The 8,332-nt window shown below is 40.0% G+C and overlaps 1 long non-coding RNA gene across 1 annotated transcript; it reads right to left on the reverse strand.

Annotated features, from left to right (window-relative positions):
- Positions 1-929: 929 nt before the first annotated feature.
- LOC141264463 (uncharacterized) lies at positions 930-4,447 on the reverse strand. The gene is made up of 3 exons (XR_012319954.1): positions 4,355-4,447; positions 2,767-2,810; positions 930-1,123 (listed from the first exon to the last, which is right to left on the reverse strand). It is a non-coding gene; the product is annotated as an uncharacterized lncRNA (long non-coding RNA).
- Positions 4,448-8,332: the final 3,885 nt, after the last annotated feature.

Here is an 8,332-nt window from a genome sequence, read left to right on the forward strand (position 1 = left end):
TTTTAAAGCATTCTTACTTTGCTGCATTCTTTCCACACTTGCCAAAAACTTTGCACAGTACTTTGCAATAACTACATTTGTAATCCATTTATTTGGAAGTCACATCACATCTTTGTGAACCACAATTAACTGGATGCAGAGTTTCCATCTGTCCTAATTGCTCAAGGGGGCAGAATCATCACATTATTATTTTGTTAGGATCAAAATAAAGAGATTAACATCAAAGATCAAAACTTTATTTTGGTTACATTTAGGAGGAGGTAACCATTTTGTGACGTGTAACAAAATAATGTCAAAAGCCAATTATGTGACAGGCAATTGAGAGAAGAAAACATGGCAGTGGTCTAAAGGTTTCAATGCAAACAATAGAATGGAAAAGAAATGTGATCATACTCCTTGACTAATAAAGGGGGGAGTTTAAAGTACATATTAATGAATAGATATTGGAATAGAAATAATGTATGCAATTTGAAGGGTTAATAAAATGTTCCTGTGCTGAGATAATCTTATAAATGTGCCCCTGCTGTGTACTGTGTAATGGCTGTTTCTGACCATGCAGGAACATGGTCTGATCATACCATATCTCCTGGGCAGGGGAGGAAGCAAAAGAATATACAGATATTACTGCAGGGGATCACAGCTGCTGGTTTCTGTGAGGTAAAACATTTCTCTTCCAATTTAAAAAGTACACAGCAGAGGCACATTTATGAGATTATTTCAGCCAAGCAAAAAAAAAATAACACCTCCAATTATGGAACTTATTATTATTCCAAGATCTACTGTCTTTATTCGTGGGACAACTCCTTTAAGTATCTCAGAAATGACCATTTTTGTTGGTCTGTAAATCTATTATTGTGGTTGTCCAGTGAGTTAAAATGTATTAATAATCGTCCAAAATAGGATCACAAATTAAGTAAAAATCACGTCACCGATTTTGCTTTTTTCCCCTGTTCCTTGACTACCTGGTTCTCATTCCCTAGGTCCCAATTTCCTGGCCCAGTCTCAACACACAAAATGCTGCTCAGCCAATCGATGGTTGATGCTGGTTCCTGCTCAGCTAAGCAGTTCCCTGCAGTTGTGCTTAGGGTGCCTTATCTTCAGAACTTTCCACTGCCTGAAGCACCTAGAAATGGGCACATGAGCATCAGAAAGAGATCATGTAAAACATTTTTTTTTTAATATGGCCAGCTATATGCGTGTGTGTGTGTTTGGCATCAGGACACACTATCAAACAAATGTGAACAAGTGGCAGCAATATGGTGCTCTGGGCAATGTTCAGCTGGGAAATTTACAGTCTTGGCATTCACGTCGATGTCACTTTGATATACAGTAGTGTTCAAAATAATAACAGTCCAATATGACTAACCAGATTAATCACTGTTTTTGGTATACATTATATTACCACATGTCAAACAATTTACCAGTTGGTGCAGTAGATTCTAAGAAAACCAACAGACTCAGCATTCATGATCTGCAGGTTTTTGAGTCTGTGTATTTGAATGATTAATTGAATGGGGTGTGTTCAAAATAATAGCAGTGTGGAGTTCAATTAGTAAGGTCAATCATTCTGTGCAGAAACAGGTGTGAATCAGGTGGCCAATGATCAGCTCCAGGATGATCAAAGACAGTCTCAAGCTACCTGTGAGTACTGTGACAGTTAGAAGATGCCTGTGTGAAGCTAATCTCTTAGCAAGAAGTCCCTGCTAAGTCCCACTGTTAACAAAAAATAAAAAAGAAGACATGTACTGAAGCGGATACAATTTGCCAAAGAATGCATCAACTGGCCTAAAGAGAGATGGAGAAACATTTTGTGGACTGATGAATGTTAAATTGTTCTTTTGGGGTCCAAGCACCGCAGGCAGTTTGTCAGACGAACCCCAAACTCTGCATTCAAGCCACAGTACACTCTGAAGACAGTGAAGCATAGTGGTGCAAGCATTATGATGTGGGCATGTTTCTCTTACTATGGTGCCGACCTATTTACCAGCATACCAGGGATCATGGACCAGTTTGCATATATTAAAATACTTGAAGAGTACTTAATGTTGCCTTACGCTGAAGATGATATGCCCTTGAAATGGGTGTTTCAACAAGTCAACAACCCAAAACACACCAGTAAACAAGCAAGATATTGGTTCCAGTCAAACAAAATTGTGGTTATGGAGTGGCCAGCCCAATCCCCGGACATTAATCTGATGCAGTTTCTGAGGCAAAGCCAACAAATGCCAAAAAAAGTTGTGGGATATAGTCAAAGCATCCTGGGCTGGAATAACCGTTGATAGGTGCCAGAAGTTGGTTGACTCTATGCAACATAGATGTGAAGCAGTTTTAAAAAAACTGTGATTATACAACTAAATATTAGGTTAGTGATTCACAGCCTAAAAAAAAAGAGTACATATTGTGAGTTTGTAAAATGCAAAATGCCAAATGCAGACACTGCTATTTTTTGAACTGCCCAATGTTCATTTTTTATTATTTTCTGTAAAGTAGTTAAAATTATATATATTTCTCTTCATGTTTTGAATTAGAAAACAGTGTGCAATGTTCCCAATGCATGGAAATAAAAACTAGTATAAAGATTTTGTGCTTAACTCATGTTTTTGAACAAACTGCTATTATTTTAAACACTACTGTACATATGAAGGGGGGTCAAAGGCTGGTTTGCAATGGACTCTTACTGAGTTCTCTTTGCCCTGAAACCCCTCTTCTAAACAGGAACAAGAGTGGAGTGTACTGTGTGGTGCAGTTCTTTCTTTACTCACTTACTTCAGAAGTCCTTGTTACCTCCCCATCCTTGGGACCGGTTACAGCTGCAAACAAGAAAGGAGACCTTGGGTTCGGGTTAACAGGTTCAACTTTACTGTGCAATTCATTTACACCCGTCTGCAGCATACAGATTAAGACAGAGTCTTTTTGTGGTGATGGTGTTCCCTTGGTTCTGTATTCTACCAGTCCTTGTCCCCGTCCTGTCTTAAGACCCACCATCTTCCTCTCCCCCTGTGACCCGGCCGACATCTTCCTCTTCTGGGAGACTGAGGCCTGCTTTTCAGACCCTCTTCTGGACCATAGCTTCAAGTCTGTCGTGGCGTCCAGACGTAGGGTGTGGGAAAGACTTAGTGCAACACAGAGGGAAGAGGGAAAGGGAGCCCAGACACTAGGGAAAGGGGGGGAGTGGACACCTCCTTGTCTGGTCTAGTGTCACCCTGTCTCAACTACCGTCCCTATATTGGCTCTTCACCAATCACCGCACTCGTGCTTCGCCCTGACTTTCCCTGGCGTATGGCTAAGGCTAGGGAAGGGTGGAGATGAGCACTAGTCTATCTCCACTAAACTCTATAGACAACAAGGGTAGACACACGGCCTCAAGCTCCAGAAAGGACTAAGTACTGCTCTTGCTAAAGCCTCACGAGTAGTAAAGGATATCGCCTGCACCTCCCTCTCAGACACACCAGGTATTTATACACTCAGGACTGGGAGCTAATTAGACAGAGGGAGGTAGCCGCTGGGTCCTAGAGACAGCCAGCCTCTAAGAAGATGTCTTTAATGCCAAACATAGAAATCTCCTGCAACCAACTGCAGGGCGACTGTCTGTCACCTCTGACACACCCGTGACAGATGTGTCCTCATTCTATTAAGAATCTCAAACTTACAGAACACTTTCTTTTCCTGCTGCATCTGCTTCTAGAAACCTGCTTTCCTGGCTATTCAGCCTTGCTTCCCCCACTCCACTCCCTTAACAGAACTTGCACTTGTTCTGAGCTGTGTGAGTCATGGACTCTAACTGCCTTCAACCCAGAAAACCTTTTCTATAAAACTGTACTAACTCCTCCTGTACTGTGGGCTAATCCCAATGTTAACTATCTATTCCATGTGTAATGCAAACTGTATCAATATCTCCTGTATGGTTCACCTAGTGGACAGACCTCCCACATTCCCAGGAACGGCCTTAAAGCAAAGCCTATAGGAGAACCGACATACAATAACATCCATAGGGATAAAACATAACACACTTTATCACACAAACTGAACTGGTACAATAAAACATAACATGACTTGATAGCCCTAACCCTTTAGTTGACACAGCGTCTTCTTCAGCTGCCATCCTCCTACACATACTACCAGTCTAAACATTGTTGCATATAAAGTACACATCCCCGTGCCAATTATGTTCCATAATGGCAGTTGGCCACTTTCAGCAGAATAATTCACCCTGCTGCAGTAATTGTTCAAGAATGGTTGAAGGAACACAACACAGAGATTTAAAGGACTCTGTCAGCACAGAATGACTGTTCAAACTAAGTACAGGCGCTCGGTGCTTCACGGCACGACCATACATTTATATACACCTTCCTACCTGCTTGTTTTCCTTCAATCTCTACCCGCATTCCTCCCACCTCTTCTTTGATTGACAGCTCTGGCTTCATAGAGCCAGAGGAGGGCGGAAATAGATGGAAAACAAGCAGGTGGGAAGGTGCATATAAATGATTGGCCCCGCTAAGATGCACCGAGCGTCTGTACTTGGTTTGAACAGTCATCCTGTACTGACAGTCCCTTTAAAGCAGACATCACAAGACCTGTTTTAAGGTGTTGACTTAACCTACAAATTCCCCAGATCACAATCTGATCGAGTATCTCCGGGACGTGAACAAAAAAACAAATCTGAGCTATGGAGGATCCACCTCACAACTTAAAGGATTTAAAGAATCTGCTGCCCTGGTATCAGGGCTTGGATTCATGGCCAGAAGTAAATCTTCTACAAACTATAAGGCAGAACCAGTCACCATATTTTTGTAAAGCCACTGACTGTAATGGCAATGTAATTCTGATTACATTGATACCTTTGGTGAAGAAATCCAGTTTATGGTTCTTTTATCACCATTTGAAGTCTTCTGCTGATTAGATTTCGGTGCACAGGGGCCGGACTGTGTACTCAGTCTTCTTCTCTCTGTCTGTGATTCCCCTGACCCTCCGCCTGCCTCCAGTGTCTGAATGACAAATGACAGGTCACTGCTGAGATTTCAGAGGCGGCCGGTCACTCAAAGACAAGAGTATATGAAATTTGAATAGCATTACCACTCTAGAAAATAGAAATAACTAAGAAATCTTAACGCATAAATTGGCCAATTCGTGTGTACCCGGCAGCCACGGTAAGGCGACTCTCGTTGCCAGGAACCTACCTAATGTGAATCCTCTCCTAGAGACTAAGTCTGCATGTGTATTGGAAGGTAAGACCCTGCTGTAATTAAAACCGCCTGAGGCTCCATCCCTAAGCCTCAGGCGCCATGTTGCTCAAGGTACCAATAAGTACTTACTACATCACTTCTCCTTGCTCCTATTTGTCCAGTTTTGAGACATGCTAAAAATAGCAATATACATATTAAAACTTTCTTTGAGCATATAACTGCTACATGTGTTTGAATTACACAATGTATTTGCAAATACTATAACCCATTTGTTCTCATGCAACATACAGTTAGGTCCATATATATTTGGACAGAGACAACATTTTTCTAATTTTGGTTCTAGACATTACCACAATGAATTTTAAACAAAACAATTCAGATGCAGTTGAAGTTCAGACTTTCAGCTTTCATTCGAGGGTATCCACATTAAAATTGGATAAAGGGTTTAGGAGTTTCAGCTCCTTAACATGTGCCACCCTTGTGGGGAACTCTTGCAGCTCATAGATTAAATGGTTGCTTTAGACATTCCTTTCACCTACCTTAATGCTGGACAGATTGGATTTACATCTCATTCATAAGAATAAACTATTAAACTGTTACGGCTCATTTACACTGCATGATGTGCAGCATTGAATGACTGTCGACCAGAAACCCAGAAACGTATTTGTCATCATTCTTAACCCGTTTACACAGCACGTCCCAGCTTCAGATGTGCACTGATCGATATAGATTATTCCGTGCATATAGGCTGCCACTGTTCTCAGCAGCACAGGTTCTGTTTACGTAGGGCAATGTGCTGCCGAGAACGATGATCTGTTGTGCAGCCTGTTCACACTGCACGATTATTGTGAACCATGCCTTCCTAGGAGCACTCATTCCTGATAACCGTGCAGTGTAAATGCAGCTTTAACAAATGTGCTTGGGAAAACAAAACTAACTACGGTAACATTATTTACATTAAACACACAATATAAAAGTGTCCATTGAATTCATATATGGGTTTAACATCAATGGTAATTTATTTATTTTTTGTGCTGCACATTCAGTAAACTCCATATGATGATGGCTATTTAGATCCCGTGTCCCTGCGGGATACTACCTAATCCTCGTATATAATGCCATGGTGCAATAAATCTTATGCTCATTTACATCAGTGACTGATGTCCATTTATTTAAGTTGACTTTAAGTGACTGCTGTGAGCCTCCTCCTCCTACTTCTTCTAAGGGCAGATGTCAGTAATACTGGACAATGGCCTGAAGACTGCAGAACTTTATTTTTCTTACTTCCCTATGAAGCCAAAGGAGGAGGAGGAAGATGAGACTGCCTGCATGTGGTTTTGTCATCTCCTTTCATTTATTTATCCCCTATAAGTGAGTAAAATACATGTTGAAACCTTTCCACGAGTCTATTCCCGGTCACTTAGTACATACAGCCTGTTAGACATTGCAAGGTTTACCCTATGGGTCCTTCTGTGCATCACAGGAAGAAGGAATTAACCATTTATACCCACACCCATGTAGTCAGGGATTTGATTGCCATTACCTCCTGTAAATCCTCATTGCATCATTTACGTCTCACATATGAGGCTGACATATATCACAGCTACTAACAAAATAATGTCATTGAGGTTGCAGACGCAAATTGCAACAACGTAGGAAATACGTTGTGACAGTGAATACACAGAGCATCGAGCTTTCACAACTCAGGCACTTTGTGATAATTTTTCACTTTCAGTAGGGTGATTCTTTAACCCCTTTAAACCCGAAGGCTGTTTGCACGTTAATGACCACGTCATTTTTTACAATTCTGACCACTGTCACTTTATGAGGTAATTACTCTGGAACGCTTCAACGGATCCCACTGATTCTGAGACTGTTTTTTCATGACATATTGTACTTCATGATAGTGGTAAAATTTATTTGATATGACTTGCGTTTATTTGTGAAAAAAAAAATGTAAATTTGGCAAATATTTTGAAAATTTCGCAATTTTCAAACTTTGAATTTTCATGCCCTTAAATCGGAGAGATATGTCACACAAAAGAGTTAATAAATAACATTTCACACATGTCTACGTTACATCAGCACAATTTTGGAACCAAATTTTTTTTGTTGACCAGCAATTTCTAATTTTTCCCCAAAAATTTGCAAAACCATTTTTTTAGGGACCACATCACATTTGAAGTCACTTTGATGGGTCTATATAACAGAAAACACCCAAAATTGTGACTATTCTAAAAACTGCACATCTCAAGGTGCTCAAAACCACACTTAAGAAGTTTATTAACTCTTCAGGTGCTTCACAGAAAATTTTGGAATGTGGAAGAAAACAATGAACATTTAACTTTTTTTTTTACAAAAATGTTACTTTAGACCCAATTTTATTTTATTTTTGCAAGTGTAATTGGAAAAAATGGACCCCAAAATTTGTTGTGCAATTTTTCCTGAGCACGCCGATACCCAATATGTGGGTGCACGACAGGGTTCGGAAGAGAAGGAGAGCCATTTCACTTTTTGAATGTATAATTTGCTTGAATACTTAGCGGACGCCATGTCGAGTTTGGTACACATATTTGGTATCTCCGCATCTGGAACAACCTGACCTATAAAATGGTCCCACTAGTTAACCCCTTTAGTGAACACGATAAAAAAAAAACTAAGCAAAAAAAGGTGCTTTATCATCCTACTGCCGAACAAAATGTGGAATAAAACACGATCAAAAAGACGAACGTAAATAAAAATGGTACCGCTGTAAACCTCATCTTGTCCCGCAAAAAAAAAGCCACCACACAGCTCCATCAGCCGAAGAATAAAAAAGTTATAGCTCTCAGAATAAAGCGATGCAAAAAAAATTTCTTTTTTCCATAAAATAGTTCTTATTGTGTAAAAAAAAACAAAAAACAATTCCTGAATTGTTTTTTTTTATTATTATTCTGCCTCCCAAAAATCGGAATAGAAAGCGATAAAAAAAGTCACGCGTCCGTAAATGGTACCAATAAAAATGTCAACTTGTCCCGCAAAAAACAAGCCCTTACATGACTCTGTCAGCCGAAATAAGGAAAAATTATCGCTCTCAAAAGATGTCAATGCAAAAGCTAGTCTTTGCAAAAAAAAAAGTTTTTTAATGTGTGACAGCTGCCAAAAATTAA

Source organism: Phyllobates terribilis, unplaced genomic scaffold (assembly GCF_046119375.1).
Source record: "Phyllobates terribilis strain yellow unplaced genomic scaffold, ASM4611937v1 Scaffold_4__5_contigs__length_816908805, whole genome shotgun sequence".
NCBI classification, from domain to species: Eukaryota; Metazoa; Chordata; class Amphibia; order Anura; family Dendrobatidae; genus Phyllobates; species Phyllobates terribilis.